Source organism: Parasteatoda tepidariorum, chromosome 2 (genome assembly GCF_982258835.1).
Source record: "Parasteatoda tepidariorum strain Cologne lab strain chromosome 2, Ptep-v5.0, whole genome shotgun sequence".
Classification (NCBI taxonomy): domain Eukaryota; kingdom Metazoa; phylum Arthropoda; class Arachnida; order Araneae; family Theridiidae; genus Parasteatoda; species Parasteatoda tepidariorum.
Genome location: NC_141756.1, coordinates 132979497 through 132997288, shown reverse-complemented (window position 1 = coordinate 132997288; position 17792 = coordinate 132979497).

Genomic DNA, 17792 nt, shown 5'->3' with positions numbered 1-17792 from the left:
CCATTAAAACCAGAAGGAGAAACAGAAAGAGTAGTTGGCAATTTCATCAACAATGAAACCCGGCGAATATGCTAATGAGAGATGCCTTGCTCTGTTACAGGCAATGTTTTACAGGCAGAGAAAAGAGATCAACAGTCTTGTTAAGTTCCAGGCCTCTACTTTTCACGGAGAAAGGCTTCTTTCTGCATTTCAAGTTGTTAACTGGGGTTAATATTCCAGAGCGCTTGAAAAAGGCTTCAGAAACAAAAATTCCAAGAATCATTAATTTTTTAAAATCTTTGACTAAGAAAAGAAAACAGTAGGGGAGAGTGGGGTCAATTGTAACAGGGTACGATTGTAACAGAGCAAAAATTTCAAGTGCCGGGTTCTAGATTTGGTTCCTAGGTGGCGCACAAGGTGTATTTAATGAATCTACATGTACACCCCTGCTGGCAACCATTTTTATGTACTTTTGAAAGAGTTACATCACAAAAGATATTTTTACACTACGTAAGTACTTTTTTTGGTAATAGAATATTATATTGTAACAAAGTAATTTTGCTTAAACAAAAAAAAAATTATTAACCGAATATGTAAGTGGACACTTTAATTAACATTTCAATAATAAAATATTAATTTTGTTAATTAACTAGCATTGTTTTAATAAATGAAGCTGAAATGGCGTCTTGGGGACGATTGTAACAATAAGTAAAGGGACGATTGTAACAGTCGAAAATAAATAATCTTATGTTTACAAATCATTACTTAACTCTTTAAGAACCACCAATAGTTTCCTATATCATTTATATAATGTTGCACGTGCATTATTTTATTTGTCACATTTCACAGCATAAATTAAACTTTTTAACCCCTTAAAGTTAAAAGTTTAACCCTTTAGGTCTCTGCTCATTATTATTTTTACTCCTAAAATATCACTACTATTTTGATCAATAAAAAATATATCACAACTATGATAATATGTATAATTAACTATGTTTTAGTTGAATTTATGAGCTGTTACAATTGACCCCGTAAGTGGGGACAATTGTAACAAGTGTACGACTGTCAAAAATTGTTTATAACTATTATAATAATCTTTAAAACAAGGCATTTATTTTTTTTTTCTAGTAGAGGATAGTCTACTTTACTCGTCTGTCAATTAATACTAATAATATATTGGATTTTTTGTTAGTTAAAAATAGTTAAGTAAAAAATGTTACAATTGACCCCACTCTCCCCTATCCAAGACATATTGGAGAAATTTGAAAAAGATGATGAAACTTGTGATGAATTGTTCTCAGACACATCTCTGTTTCTGGAGTACTTCAGTGAAAAAAGGGCAGCACTTTTCATTTCAGTTGACGTAAGTATTTATCATTTGTTTTTCAATAAACTTTTTTTGTATATATTAGGAAAATGCTTGTAATTCCTGTAGTTAACCACAAAAAAATAAAATATTTGCAGTTATTGACGTACCTTTTCTTTTTACTTCCAAAGACAAAGCAATGCAAAAAAGAAGCTAAAAATGTACACAGAAAAAAACAATAAATTTTCGAACACAATGGATGACCTCATTAAAAGTTCTCCGCAATACAATGTCTCCTCAGAAACGTTATGAAGTGATGACGGAGTTGAGCTCGATTCATTGGCTTTAATGAATGAAGCAAATACAAAGATAGCAGTTTTGGATGTTCTCCCAGACAGTCATTACCACCATTAGGCAGAATTTAGCAACAGCTTCGCAACATGGAGAGTTGGGAATGGGCAAGAAATCGTCAATTCTCCACTGCTTTGACTGTCAAGTAACTTCTAATTTTTGTGACATAATTTTATTTTATAACCGTCGTTGAACAGTCGACCCAATTTTTGGGTTTACGACTACCGATGTTCCACTCCGTAGCCTTGTCATTTTGAACCCAGTCCAGAAGACAAGGGAACTCCTGTATCAAGTATTGGGAGAAATTTGCTTTCGTGGAGGACTTTTTGATGGAACTAACCCGTATTTGCGTTACATGGAGAGGAAGGCCACAAGAACCTCCTACAGTTAGCCTAACGGCAAGGGGACTCTAACCCATGATCCGTCTACCACTAAGGATGTTTCACGTCAGCACTGAGGTCGGTGCAAGCCGGATGCGGAATTCGTATCGACCAGCCATCGCCGGGATCGAACCCGGTTCACCTCACTGAAAGGCGAACGCTCTATCCTCTGAGCCATCGAGGCTCTCAATGACGGTTATAAAATAAAATAATAATTGTGGCCTGGTTGGTTGGGGGTTGGACTCGTGTTTGTGAGAATGAGAGTTCGAATCCAGCCGGCCGAAGAATACCAATGTACAAAATGTCATATAATTTGTTTAATATACAGCTTTGCTGAATGGAAAGATATTTTTTAAAATCTTGGTTGAGGTAATCTTGAGCCCTTCCTAACACCTGTTCATTCCCATAAGTTCTACAGTTGCGACAGGAATGCAACCCGCTTCTTTTTTAGGACCAAGTAATCTCGACATTGAAGGATTTCGTTCGATGAAGGATTTGAACTGAAGACCAGGATTGAGAATCAGATAACAGAAAACCACAAAAAATTTATCTTCAAAAACGAATTACTGCTTTACCGCAATGGCTTCCACCTCGCCCTCAAAGACTGTTCTGTATTTCCCCACGGGAGCATAAAAAAGAAAATATGTTCGATAAACTCTTGCTTTCATAATTGTTAGAGAAGGAGCCATTCAGAATCCGGATTTGTCATGTAAATTGTTTCAAGGACATCATAACATCTGGCGAAGCATTTTTCTTGTACAAAGTGTCTCTTAAACTTGATTTGATCTCTACAATCTCCAGAGGATTTACTGGCTTTGTTATTTCCTGAATATCATCAGATAACTCATATTCTTTCCGGATAATCTGAACAAATTGAAAAAATAAAATGCTGGGCTTTCAAATTTCTGACACAATTTGCGTAATTCATCCAATAAGGATCGCCTATTCTAATCCGTTTCTCTTATAAAAGTAAGGCCTTTTCTTCAACAATAGCTGTAATAGATTTGTAATAGATTGTTTGTCAAAATGATGCCGTCATAAATTGTTCACAGCAGCAAGTGATTAGAGGTAGTATGGAGGTTCTAAGTAGTATTTATATCTGATTTATCACTTTCCCTTAAGGATCCTGCTAGTCGTTTTAAAACAGTTAACCTAATTTAAAAAATGGCTTGAGATTGCATCTATATGTGAAATTACACTTTTAGCTTTTTAATATCTTATAAATTTGATTATTTGAACATTGATTGTAGGTTAAATAATGAATTAATTAACTAGTAAATAAATAAATTTTAAGAAACATAACAAGAATTATAAAATTCTGCGTTTAATTAAATTTGACTTCTTTGCAAGATAACATTTTTCGTTAAATTAATCTTACTTTTAAGTCTGAGTTTTAGGAATTCTCCATTTTTAAAGGTACAAAGCAAGAATACATTTTAAAAATTATTATATTTTTTGTATAAAAAAAAGGAAAATTTGAAAGTGCATTAAATCTATTCTGTAATCAAAATTCTTCAATTAAAGTATAGACATTTGTTATTGAAGTTATACTTCTTATGCGACTTCCAACAAGGTTGCGTAAACGTTTAACGCTACATTTTTATTGGCCGGGAAATCACGTATTAGGATCCAGTTTTCCCTCATTCATTTTCATATTGTTTTGGTTCTCACTAGCATAAAAATAATAAAAGTCATAAAAGTATTGTTTTTCTATAAATATTTTTTAGTTTGTTTTGATACACATATAATTTAATAGAGTAGTATTTTTTATTTTCAAATTTAGTGGCTAACAATTGTAAAAAATGAGTGAAAACAATCCCACGGACAATGCGACGGATTTAAGGTTATGTCAAGGTACGTCTCTTGTCAATATCAATTGATTGCTAGGTTTTCTCTTCTGAAATTACATTATGACGCATTCACATACATTATTAATACAAATACATTTTCCAAGGCGAGACGATGAGGCAACCACAAGCACTTCCACTGGTTCAAGAGGTCCACGAGGGAAAAATGCACAACATACCGTTATTACAGACCACGGAAGCGAGCGGAGCAGGAAAAGGAGTCGTTGAATAGAACTAGTGATGCTTCTACGACTGCTGATTCTTCTACAATTAACGTCGCAGGTTACGAAGTTAAGCTTCTTCCGTGCGGAGGGACTCCACGCACTATTTTTTTCTTTTTAAAAGAAACCTCAAAATAATAAAGGATTTTCCACAAATTTCATTTTGTACTATTAAACAAGATTTATAAATGACACCGGTTGGAGATTATGCCGATTAAAGTATCTTTTCTTTCGCATGTTTTATTTCCTAATTCCATCACACTTTGTTGTCCAGACCATCATTTGTAGGGTATTATCATTTGTTAATAAATCTTGTTTAATAGTACAAAATGAAATTTGTGGAAAATCCCTCATAATTTTGAGCTTTTTCTTAAAAGAGTAAGAAAACTACTTAGAAAATTGCTTGAAACTTTTTTCATTTTTAAGATATTCAAATCGGACTTAACTTATTAGTTGTCAAATACGATTCACTGTAAAAATAAGATAATTTTATTTTTTAATTTTTTTCAGCACATGCGCTGTATAAAGCAACTACTTCAATTACTCTTATCTAGCGCAGTTTTAATTGTTTTTTTTAATTTGAAAGCAATAATTTCGTTATCAGTTTAAAATTGATTCAAACACTTTGTTAATTTTTTTTTTAATATTTAAACTATAGCAAAAAAAAAATTCTTTTTTTATAAAAATTTTCATACATCTCCATAAATATTTAACCAAGGTGTACGAAGTTTTGTCCAATTATTGCATATAATATCCAAAATAATAGTTATGAGTTACAAATTTATTGCCACATTATTTGGCACAGTTGTTGAAAAATATTTTTAACGTTTGTAGTTCATTGTCGGTACCTCAAACTTCAAAAAGCATTAAACTTCATTGATATGTAGGAGAAATCGTACCATTTAATAATTTTTAAATTTATGAACTGATTCTCAAAGTATTTATTTTTTAAATATTAAAAAATGTGTTAGTATCGAAGTGTCTCAATTATTTTGTCAAACTCCTGTATTTATGATTAGACACATACATATATATAAATTTAAAATAAAAATTTTTATTAATGTTTGTCATTCAAAATTTTTTTTTTCATTTTTACTTAATGAAATCTCCTCTCCTAGAGATTACTTTATTACACTATTCTTTCCATATCCTTCTTATCTTTATTAAAATGACATAATCAGAAAGCTATAATGGGTAAATGTGATATATAATTTTTTCCCTGTCTTAAAGCATTTTAAAACATGTGGTGAATTTATTTTGCTAAAAATTTTATAACACAAATTAAATCTAAGACACAAATTTATTTAATTTTAATTATACATATGAAGCTTTAATGAAAAACAAACTTTTTATTTTAATGAATCCTTTTGTTTTAAAATATATCTGTGAATAACAAAATAAAGCGATTGAAACAAAGGGAAAAGAAAAAAAAAGAACTATAGAAATGAAGATTGGTACTTGGTCAGGTAAGCGAAGAATCACTTTACTAAACAGAAACTAGCATCCACAAAGAACTCTTCTGCTAAAGTTTTCATTCCGGATTCAAAAAATAAAAATAATTGGTTTTGTTGGCGATGATCTCGTAAGGCAGTGTTTCCCAAACTTATGACTTTTGTGTACCCTTCCTAAATTTTTTGTAACGCTGCGTACCACTAATAAAAAAATGAATGTATTTTTTACTATAAAAAAATTGCACAAAAGTAAAAAATCACGACTGGCTGTTGATACCACTAATTATTAACTGTTAACTCTGCAAAACTAGCCACAAGAAAAATACGCAATCGTAAATTTTCATTGCTAGCTTTGTTTTTAAATGAAATATTCGTTTGTTGCAAGATATTTCGCATTAGAACGCGTACCCCCACTAAACTGTTCCCGTACCCCTGGGGGTACGTGTACCACACTTTGGGAAACACTGTCGTAAGGCGATAAAGAATCATGCATAGTACACACGCAGATCATTCAGAATTCTTCGCTAACAGCTTCTAATCGCTTTTTAAACGGTAATAACAGGGCCTTCGATATTCGACGGGTAAGGAAGGGGGGATGAAATTCTCCTCGAAGGAAAAACGGATTAATACCCCCAAGGAACCCTTCTAGAAATGATGTTCTTTCTTTCATTTTTTGAAAGAACACCATAATTCAATAAAGAACAGGAAAAAAACATTTTATATTTTAATGAAATCTTACTGTGAGTGGGGATTTTGTTACTAATTCAGATATTCAGAACTCTGTGAAATAAGGGGGGAGGGGGATTCGTTTCAAAAAATAAATTTTTTGATGATCTTAATCTATGAACTTTCCATGATTTTTTTCATGATAAATTTTGTACAATACTGAAATCCATGACTTTTTAGGTGAGCAAATACCCCTTATATAAATTGACATAGAACAAATCTAAAATGACAGAACACAAGATATCAGGGCAGTACTATGAAAACTTTTAACTGAGTACAAATAGTTTAGAATCTCAGCTCAAGTTGTCCGTAACCAAAATTGTCAACCGTCATTCAAAATTGTCATCAGATTTCACATGCGCCATTTTGTACATTGGTATTCTTCGGCCGGCTGGATTCGAACTCTCATTCTCACAAACACGAGTCCAACCCCCAACCAACCAGGCTATCCCGGCCAAATTATTATTTTATTTTATAACCGTCATTGAGAGCCTCGATGGCTCAGAGGATAGAGCGTTCGTCTTCCAGTGAGGTGAACCGGGGTTCGATCCCGACGATGGCTGGTCGATACGAATTCCGCATCCGGCTTGCGTTGACCACAGTGCTGACGTGAAATATCCTCAGTGGTAGACGGATCATGGGTTAGAGTCCTCTTGCCGTCAGGTTAACCTTCGGAGGTTCGCGTGGTTTTCCTCTCCATGTAACGCAAATGAGGGTTAGTTCCATCAAAAAGTCTTCCACGAAGGCAAATTTCTCCCAATAATTGCTCCAGGAGTTCCCTTGTCTTCTGGATTGGGTTACAAGGCTACGGAGTTGAACATTAGTAGCCGTAAACCCAAAAATTGGGTCAGCTGTTTAACGACGGTTATAAAATAAAATATAACCGTCATTGAACAGCTGACCCAATTTCGAGTTTACGACTACTAATGTTCAACTCCGTAGCCTTGTAATTTTGAACCCAATCCAGCACACAAGGACACTCCAGGATCAAGTATTGGAAGAAATTTTTGCCTTCATGGAGGACTTTTTGATGGAACTAACCCACATTTGAGTTACATGGAGAGGAAGACCACGAAAGCTTCCCACGGTTAGTCTGACGGCAAGGGGACTGTAACCCCAGATCCGTCTACCACTGAGGATATTTCGCGTCAGCATTGTGGTCGGTGCGAGCCGGGTGTGGAATTCGTATCGAGCAGACATCACTGGGATTCGAACCCAGGTCACCTCACTCGGAGGCGAATGCTCTATGCCTTGTGCCCATCTTCACTGAGTAATAGCTCTGCGGGATGCACCAATTTGCGTGAGATTTTATAATTATCATCCCCAAATATACTCAAATCCCTGGTGGTTCTTTTTAATTTTTTTTTTAAAAATTAAATAAATTAAGAGAAATTTGGATATTTGACATTCTTGATTTTGTTGAAAATTTCCGAAAATGTTCTTTATATAAAACTATTAGTCACGTGTTTTTCCCCCCTTCAATTTTGCGCATAATTTTTTATTTTGAGGTGTCAAAATAGAAGATCCTCTGAAATTTTGAGCAAAACGCATTTGTTAGCATGCGGCAATGCAGTACCTTTTCTGAAATGTTTACCATGGTACTGACAGCACTGAGAAAAAAAAGTATAGTCGAAACTCTTAGAATATAGTAACATTTACGGTATTTGTGCGAGGACCAAAAAACAGGGTAATTTTTTTCCGTAACGGCTTGGTTATGACTTCTCGTGAAATTAACATAATAAAAATATAGTTTTTTACCATGCTGTTCGGTAATAACTGTGGTAAAATTTGGTAAATTTTTTCATGATACCTTATAGAAGCAATTCCAAACTGTGTTCTATGGAACTTTAGTGTTCCGGGGAGAGTTAAAGAGGTTCCGCGAATTAGTACTTTTTATAACCAGAATGAATATTTTTATAACTTCCAGTTAGTACTTTTTATAATCTCTCATTATATTTAGATCCGTACTATAAATCATATCTTATATAATATTTCGGTTTCCTTCATTAAATTATTTGAAGTAAAATACCAATTAAATAGAAATGGCATTTTTCAAATGAATATATATTTCTAAAAACAATATGTTGAATGTTGAACAAATTAGAAAAAGAATAAGAATTTATAAAATATTGCATTATTATTTCATACCACACTTTTCGAATCAAAATAAAATAACTAAATTCTTTTATAAAGAAAAGTGCTTTCCAAATTATTAATTTAGAAATAGTAAGCAATTCGAAATTACATTACATTACATTTTATTTTCAATGCACACGTTTAAAATAAAAACAAAGCTGCCCAAATTTCTTAATAAGTTTCGATTTATAATTTTAAGAAGCTGTTTTGACTTTGATTTAAAAATTTAAGAGCTTTATTAGAAAAGTGAAGATTAACAATTATTTTTTTCTTTGTAAATACTTCGATTAGATTTTGAAAAGCACCCAACAATGTAAAAACGAATTTAAAAAAATGTATTTTGGGCTTCAGAGGGCCCCAGCTCCAAATAAAACTTTTAAAAAACGAAGAAAAAAGTGGGATCTGGGAGCCCTTAGCATCTCGGGGCCCCAAGCCATAGCTTATTTAGCTTTTACGTAAATCCGGCCTTGCTTCTGGCCCACAGTGAAGTGGACCAAATTAGAATGTCAAAATTCTTATTCCTTATTTCTAGAAACGTGATAACGGGTTGCTTTAACTGAGAGGCTCACGATTCGGGCACCACTTGGCGAAAACTTTTAATTCGAACCTGCTTTGCAGCCAAATTTCTTTGCGAAAGGTTTGTAATCAAAGAATTGTACTGTGTATCGTAACAAAGCATGGTGATTAACTAAATGTGTTTTTATAATCGAATGTTCATCCAAAATTGTTGGAGCAATTCCTAAAAACAGTTTATAGAAGCAAAATAAAATTCGTCACTGTCAGAAATTGTATACAGAACGACGATTAAGAGAGAGAAGTTGAAATCGAATCATTTAAAAACGTCTACCTTATGCAACACACACTGCATGGAATGTCTACAGCGAACCTTATTAGATTGAAAGGTAATTCCTTTATAAGCTATTTTTTTTTTTGTTCTAAATGTGCAGAAGTTAAAAATAAACAAAGCAAATTTGATTTGTCTAAGAGTAGGGGGGGGGATATTCTTTATTTTGATAAATAGGTAAACATTTTGCTAATTCATATTTTGAATTTATTAACTGATCAAATTTAACGAATAATTTGATCACATTTAACATTATTTCTGAGTTGCGCAAAGCACAGGAAAGTTTAATATTTAACTTTAAAACTATTATTCTGAATTAAGTTTTAAACTATTATACTGAAACTCTTTTAAGAACTTATAAAAGTGAGCATAAAATGCGTGCAATTCTCAAGATGAAGTAAAGGTAATTTTTATATCCACAATTTACTTAAAGAGTGTCATTTAAATGAGTAAATTTTGTAGTTCTTTGACATTTACAAGTATTTGTATTTTTTAATTACTTAATCTTGTAGGATTTTTTGAAATCAGATCGTTTTGTTTAATTTAAATCGTTTTAAATTATTTTTTATTTAAATCGCCTGTAAAAATTTGTTAAAGAATTAATATTATGGAAAAATATTTAAAAAATGGGTACGATTTTGTCGGAAATTTTTTTCTAATGATTTATTTTTTAAATCAAAAAAATTCCTAAATAATTAAAATGAAAAGCATGAAGTAAGTTTTATTCAAAAGATCAATGAAGTTTGGTACATATATCCATAATTTTATTTAGAAACTAATTAAGAAACATTGAGACAAGTTTTAGATAACATTTGAGCACTTCAGTTAGTCGGAAACTGGTCGAAATTTTTATTGGCGCTAAACTCATTTGGGTCATAAAATGCAAAAAAGAAAAATTATTAAAACTAATATGAGAAACAGTGCTCCAAATGAGATTTGAGCGCTCTAGTCAATCGGGAAATGGACGAATTTTTGATAACTGAAAGGTAGTAATAAAATGCTGCTGTAGAAAAACTTGGATATATTTTTCTAACTTGGATAGAAATTTGGATTTATAGTTTTATTTAGAAACGACAATTTAGAAACTGGCGATAATGAAAATTATTTCGAAAATCGTATAGCTATATAGAATCATTTGTTTTAATAGGTATATGATTTTCGTCTATGTGATATTTCATTATTTTTTTCACATTATTATGTTTTCGTCTATATGCGATTGAAATGCGAAATAAAATATTTTGCTTTTGTATCTAGTTTTGATTTACGTCAGCATATTTTAAAATGGTAAAACATTTCGTAACTTATTTTAATACACTTTAGGCAAATCTAGCAGTAAAAATAATTAAGAATCGTTAAATTCGAACATTGATACAGAACATTCAATCGGGGATTTTGAATTGGCGACTTTAGCTGGAACATTCCATGTAGGAAATAAGGGGGAGTAAAGTATATAAGATTTTAACAACGCTCGAAAGCTTAAGATAAATTGAAATTTGTTTATTTATATATTTTTTAAACCGATGAGAAGTATTTTCTTTTGCAGAAGAGAATGGGTAAATTTACAATGGATTATACTTTGAAAATGTAAAATTCGTATTTTTTAGGATTTTTTCGAAATCCATTTGCTAAAATGACGTATTAGTTATATTTTTTTATGAAGTTATATTTATTTATTTATGAAAAACATCAGTTTATATTGTTGTTTAAATTTGTATTATTACGAAATTATCTATGTTGCTGGCAGGATTTATGTTCTTTTATATTTATATCCATTAAAAAAATTGTGTTAATTGGAGACAAAGAATAATCAAATACTATAAATTAGTTACATAAGTACAAATATTGAAGATGCAGCTAGTGTTATTATTATATACACATGAAATGTAATATACATTGTAGGATTTTAATAGTTTAAAAATCAGTCTAGCATCCCGATTTCTAGTTATTTTGGCAAAGTTTCATAGTTTTTGAAATCTCCCACAGTTAGCCTGAGTGCAAGGGGACTCGAACTCATAATCCGTCTACCACTAAGGATATTTCACGTCAGCACTGAGGTCGGTGCAAGCCGGATGCGGATTCCGTATCGACCAGCCATCGCTGTGATTCGAACCTGGTTCACCTCATTGGAAGGCGAGCGTTCTATCCCCTGAGCCATCGCAGTTCTTTAAGAATCCTTAATAAAAACGAAAAAAAAAACCTATACATGATTACAAATTAATGTATAAGTGATGAAGTTTATCAGAAAAGGAAGGCGTGTGTAACAAATACGGCAGATTTGATTGCGGGAAAAGAAGTAGGACAATAATTAGAAACATCTTCAAGTTTAAATATACGATTAAACCTCTTTTGATGTTTATTACATTCGCCTTCCTCTTCTGTAATTTTTCAGGTTTTGAAGATGTTTTTGTTTTTTTACTCGTTTTAAAATAATTTACATTTCTATTTTCATTTTTAAAAAGGGATTTAAAAAAATATATATTAATGGCGGTTTCTACTGAATACTTTTTGAAAGCTTTTTCTTAAAAAAATTAATTTATCGATTTCTAATGCGTTTCTAATTCTGTTTAAAGCAATTTACTCGAAATTGTGAGTCAATTTTTTTAAGATATATAATAGTGAAATGTCATAGAATAGTTAAATATAATATGTATCTTTAACTATCCGCATTTTAACAATTATTTTTGAAGTAGTAATTGTTTTCTTTATTGAATATTGCAATGGTTAGTCGAAAGGGATAAAATTTTCATACATAACGCCTGTAACTTCTAAAATGTTGCGAATTTTACATATGTATTGTCAAAGGAAGCATATTCAAATCATCAATTTTAAGTTCCGTTTATCGGAAAATATTTTCTATCCGTATTCTGCAGTCAATAGTCCGTATTCTGGAAGTAACAACAAAAAAATTTAAAATTGAGAGTTTTATATATTTGGCATTTTTGTATATACATATTGCGAAAAAAAATTTTTTTTTTATTGTTTTATTTAATTTAGCGTTCATAACGTTAGCAAAAGAAAGAAAAAGTGGTCAACCCGTTTTCTGGAAATTGAAAGAGGTCACCCAAGTTCGAATGCCAGCAGCGGCTGGTTAATACGAATTCTGTTTTCAGTTTGCACCGATCACAGTGCTGACGTAAAATATCCTCTTGTTTTCGGATCATGGGTTAGAGTCTCCTTGCCGTCAGGCTAACTTTGGGAGGTTTTCATGGTTTTCCTCTCTATGTAACGCAAATGTAGGTAAATTACATCAAAAAGTCCTCCACGAAGACAAGTTTCCTCCCAATACTTGATGAAACAGTTCCTTTGTCTTCTGGATTGTGTTCAAAATTTCAAGTCTACGGAGTTAAATATTGGTAATTAAATTGCACTACGAGATCTCAAACTAATTATCCTTTTTGCTTTTTGTTGACTGTAGATTTTGAAGAGTTAGATTATATGTGTAATGTGACTCTTGCGTAATTTTTGTCATTAATTTTTAAAAGCTTCAAAATTTCCCCTTAAGTAAAAAGGAAGGAAAATTTGAAGCTATAAAAAATATACTACGCAAAAATTATTCAAAAATATCGCTTTTTGTATGCAATAATAAAAACTAAATGTTAATTTTTTTTAAAAGAAATCCTTGTATTTTATTTCATTTATGAGTTACTTTTTTCTTAGCTATATATTTCTAAGTAAAAATCGAATCATCTACCGTAGGGGTGCTACAACCTTTTTGAATGAAGGGCCACTTGCACAGAAGGTTGAATAATAAAGGGGCCGCACGCATATAGACATGTTAATGGCAAATAATAAAATTTTTCTATAAACATAAGCACAAATTTTTTTTAATCTGTAAACCTAGAATTTTATCAGTAACATTTTCAGAAAATTAAATACTTTTAATTTTCAAAATTGCTTTTAATTATTAAAAATCATTAAAATATGAAAAACCTGATCCTTTTTTTTTAAATTTTTTTCCTCCTTCTTATTGAAAATTGATGTGTAAAAAGAAATATAAAAAATCGATAAAAGAATTTTTTTTTCATATCACTTAGTACAAAAAATCTTTTTAAAATAAATTCAAACTTTAAAAAAAAAAAACGTAATCTTCACATAATGAAAGTAAAGAAAATAATTCAAGAAATGCATATTTTGATGATTAATACAAATTCAAATGAAATATTTTAATTTGTAGGAAAAATCACTTGGATTTGATCATATCAAAGGGTCTCTAACCCATGATCCGTCTACCACTGAGAATATTTTGCGTCAGCACTGTGGTCGGTGCATGCCGGATGCGGAATTCGTATCAACAAGCCATCGCTAGGATTCGAACCCGGTTCACCACCTTGGAAGGTGAACGCTCTATCCCATGAGCCATTGCGGTTCAACTATAATAATTGAAATCTAGTAAGTGAAAATCCAATCATTTAGATCGAAAGTTATTCAACGTGTATACTTTTTTTGGGCATTGTAATTTCTTTCATCGCATTTGACAATTTTTGTTTTATGGAGTTATTTAAATCAAAGTGTGCAGATAATTATTTGGAGTTTTTAAATATTTTAACGAATAAATTTTTTTGAGGGGGTGGGAGAGGTAAATTAGACATCGAAAAAAATCCGAAGTTTTGGTTAACTATTCGGGTGGAATACGTACTCCCCCTCTACCAACGTTGATTTGATGATATTTCAGTGACAACTTAGTTTTGGTCATTGCAAAAATGTTAAATGAAGAAAATGCCTTTATTTGAAAAAATTTCGGAAAGTCTCCCCTTTTTAATCCCCTCAATATATTGTGAAAAAAACATACAGAAAGAATTACTGTCAAAACAAAATATTTCTAGAACCAAACAGAAAATGCAAACGTAGATTCAAGTTTGGTATTAGCTTCGCAAAATCAAAAGGAGTGCGAGTAGTGTCTTCAGTTTTGAGTTTTTTTTAAAAACCTATATGAACTAAAAATGAATTTTTTATATAGCTGGTAGTTTGAATATTACAGATCATGAGCCGCGATGTCTCTGGGCAGTGTTTCCCAAAGTGTGGTACGCGTACCCCCAGGGGTACGAAAACAGTTTAGCGGGGTTACGCGTTCTAATGCGAAATATCTTGCAACAACAATATTTTCAAACAATTTTATTTAAAAACAAAACTATCTATGAAAATTTACGATTAAGTATTTTTCTATTGTCTATTTTTTGCAGAGTTAACAGTTAAAAATGAGTGGTGTCAACAGCCAGTTGTGATTTTTAACTTTCGCGCAATTTTTTTTATCACAGCAAAAACGATATCACCCTTCTTACTGATGCAAATAAACTTATTAACAGAACTTAGTACCAAAAAGAAAAATAAGTATTTTTTTTTAAAAAAATACATTCATTTTTTTATTAGTGGTACACAGCGTTACGAAAAATATAAAAAGGGTACACAAAAATCATAAGTTTGGGAAACAATGGTCAGGAGATAGAGCCGTCAGTCTAACTGTGGGAGGTACTCGTGGTCTTCCTCTCTATGTAACGCCAATACGGGTTAGTTCCATCAAAAAAGTCCTCCACGCAAGCAAATTTTTCCTTATACTCGATCTAGGAGTTCCCTTGTCTTCTGAATTGGTTTCAAAATGACAAGGCTACGGAGTTGAAAATTAGTAGTAGTTAATCCATAAAATTGGGTCAGCTGTTCAACGACGGTTATTAGATAAAATAAAATATCCCAGATCATATTAAATATCTTAACATAATGATTTTTTTTTTATTTAAAATTAATATGCTTTACCATTTGTGGCCATTTTGGTATTGCTTAACGATGTAAAGAAACAATAATACTGTATTACAGTATAGTATTACAGAACAGTATCACAGTAAAAAAAAAACGATAAAACTTTATAACGAAACAGTTATTAACTGCACATGACGAAGAAAACTAGTAATCAAATTCACGTTGTCTTTTTTTTTTATAATAATAATTTTAAGAAAAGACGTTTTGAGATTAAAAAGAAATTGAAATGCATTTTACAGTTTATAATTTTTGAAAAAGTCGAAAGGTAAATTTGAAAGGATATTTTTCAGAAGATATAAAATTATTCAAGTTTAATGTTTGATAAGACGAGATTCATAAAGCTTCAAAATTGGCATTTTAAAACTCTTTCCTTTAAACTGCGATTGAAAAGAAAGGGAAAGCAGGGGAAGGCAGTCTCTATTTCCTATTGGCGACTGCTCTGTTACGTCACAACTTTAAAGCTAATTTTTCTTTTTTGATGTTCTGTATTCTAAAAAACATTTTCCAACTGAAGTTCTCTTAGTGTCTTCTTTTTTTTGTAAAGGATAACTGTAGTGTATGTTTACATTTAGATGTAAGTATTCTTTCATTTTTAATGTTCTTTGTTTTTTTTTATTAGTGTTATTTTAACTATAATTAGGACAAGTTTCTGATTTATATTTGCGTTAGATTTAGCATTTTTTAAATCTATCTTTCTCTGAGAGCTTTTTAAAACTTTGAGTTTCTTTTAATATTTGGTAACGCGTGTTGACTTTTTCGTGAATACAGCATCTTTGGATTATTTATTTTTAAATGATATTTGAAATATTTTGAACCAGTTAAGATACTTTAATTTGAACTCATTAAATTTGTTTACCTATATTTCGAATTTCGCAATTCAATAATTTTGTGAAACACGCACACATACATTCCATTTTTTCAAGTTTTTCATACATTAATTTCTTTTCGCATTCTATATACAATAATTCTCTTTCTTCTTTTTTTTAATGGTATGATAACTAACCAGAAATTTCGCTCATGGGCTATAATTACACCAAGAATAGTTGACGGATCTGAAAATTACTAAAAAACTTCTAATGATTGGATATTAGCGAACTAACTGTCAATTTTAATAGTTCATGGGGTGACTTTAAATATACTAATTAATTAATACTAACATTAGGTTACAAAATGGGGGACAAAAACTTATTTTCTCTAAATAATCATTTTCTTTTTATTCGGGCAATTTCGTAATTTATTATTCTCTAAATAACCATATAGCATTTTCCTGGCCTTTAAAATATGGGATAGACAAAATTTCGAAAAAATTGAATCGTAAATATTAAGGAACATTAGGAAGTTATATATTTTTGGCAATAATCCAAAAGAAAATGCCTAACAAAGCAGCAGAAGGAGAAATTAAAGTTCACAAAAGAACAAGATCTAATTTTTGTTGCTTAGCGACCAATTCTGTTGCTAAGCGACCAAGTTGACGCAATAAAAAAGAATGAAATAAAAACAAACTTTTTTATTTAACGTTTTGTGTTTGCTTGGAATAGCTTATTTATTAACTCGATGTAGAATTTTTGGCTGATTTTTTTATTATCGAAAAGCAAATATATTCTTTTTAATCTCCTTTGAAAATAAAATTTGAATCGATTGTTAAATTATTTCCGTTTTTCCTCGGTTTTAGAATTTGAACGCCCGAACTTTTTTTATATCATTATTTGTGCTTTACGTAGTTTTAACATGATTATGTGAAAATCTTACACCAAACTTAAATTTACATAAATTCATATTATATTCAGAGTAGTATGGTTAATCTTTTATACGCTTTGGGTCGAATATTCCAGGTAGGGAATTTTAACTACAAAAAAGTCTCAGGAGTAAAAATGTCAAGGGCCGGGAAGAGATTCTAATACATATTCATAAGGTTTGATATGATTTACGAATTTTGTTTTTCTACAACTGAAGAAATTAGTGTGGTATTTTAAAAACATTGAAATGTGTATGTTTAAGAGTATAAGAGTCAATGATCCATAGTTTAAACAAATCGCTTCATTCAGACAGATTAACGTTATTTGTTTTTTTTTAGATAAAAATGATTTTTCAAATAGCATCCGGATGTACTAAACTTATTTTCGTAAATTCGTCTGAAAATGCTCTCCAATTACGATCAGCTGCATTTATCTCCAAATATCGATATTATGATTTTTTTTTTAAAATTTCTTTTACTTACTAACTTATTTTACGACTCTCACCATCACTACATACTACATAGAGATGATACGATAGTCTCCTTTTTAACAGAGTTCGTAACGCAAGAAACTGAAATAGTGGGAGTAAACCTAATAAGATAAAATGTATTTCATTAAATTTATATTCACCATTATATTCAATTTTTGTAACTCCAACAATCTGATTCCAAAATCTTAAAATTTTAAATTTTATAATTAAAGTTAAAGATAATTTATAAAATTACAATAATGACGTCAGGGTTTTCTTATCTTTTTTTAAGGGTTACATGAATCCTGTTAATGTTTGCATCTACGAACATAAAATTACGATAAAAATAATGATCATAACCCGCATGTAACACTGCATACTTAATGATAAATACTTAATTGCCTTTAAAAAAATGAAGATCGTAATAAAAGTCGACAAGCTTCGAGCCCTCAATAATAAACGTTCTCAAGACTCGTTAGACGTGAAAGAAGAAAAATTAAAAAGGCTTGAAAAACAAAATGTAAAGTTGTCAACAAAAAAATACAAGTTTTAGGTGGGGGGAAATGGAAAACCGTGGAAGCGGATAGTGAAATAG